We start from the raw sequence: 726 nt of genomic DNA, 5'->3' as shown, positions 1-726 counted from the left end.
TTTTTTCTTTAATCTGTTCTCTCACTCTGTTTTTTCTTTAATCCGTTCTCTCAATCTGTTTTTTCTTTAATCTGTTCTCTCATTCTGTTTTTTCTTTAATTCATTCTCTTACTCTGTTTTTTTCTTTAATCTGTTCTCTCAATCTGTTTTTTCTTTAATCTGTTCTCTCACTCTCTTTTTTTTAAATCCGTTCTCTCAATCTGTTTTTTCTTTAATCTGTTCTCTCAATCTGTTTTTTCTTTAATCTGTTCTCTCCATCTGTTTTTTCTTTAATCTGTTCTCTCAATCTGTTTTTTCTTTAATCTGTTCTCTCAATCTGTTTTTTCTTTATTCTGTTCTCTCACTCTGTTTTTTCTTTAATCCGTTCTCTCAATCTGTTTTTTCTTTAATCTGTTCTCTCAATCTGTTTTTTCTTTAATCTGTTCTCTCACTCTGTTTTTTCTTTCTCACTCTGCTTTTTACTTAATTAAATTAAATTTTGATCCTTAATTGTGCATTAAATTTTCTACAAATTTATTACATATGTCTGACAAACGTCTTTCTGTTTTAACAAGTAGTGTTATGTTCACTGTTCAGCCTTATTTAGTTCAGACGTTTGAAATTTGACTCTTGTTTTCTACGACCTTGAAATTCTAGAGTAAATTAGAAAGAAATGATAGCTCTTAAAAGATGGACTTTTAACATTGCATGCTTCTGATTTATTAAAGGGGCTCTGTACTGTACTGT

At 29.1% G+C, this 726-nt stretch overlaps 1 protein-coding gene across 1 annotated transcript in view; it reads left to right on the top strand.

Moving 5' to 3' along the window:
* LOC111700373 (tyrosine-protein phosphatase 10D) overlaps window positions 1-726 on the top strand; it is a 39,937-nt gene that overhangs the window by 12,041 nt on the left and 27,170 nt on the right. The gene's annotated exons all lie outside the window — the stretch shown is intronic.

The sequence above is a fragment of the Eurytemora carolleeae genome, unplaced genomic scaffold (genome assembly GCF_000591075.1).
Source record: "Eurytemora carolleeae unplaced genomic scaffold, Eaff_2.0 scaffold178, whole genome shotgun sequence".
Lineage (NCBI taxonomy): Eukaryota > Metazoa > Arthropoda > Copepoda > Calanoida > Temoridae > Eurytemora > Eurytemora carolleeae.
The sequence above is the reverse complement of the archived record's forward strand: the minus strand, read 5'-3'. Positions and strand labels throughout refer to the sequence as shown.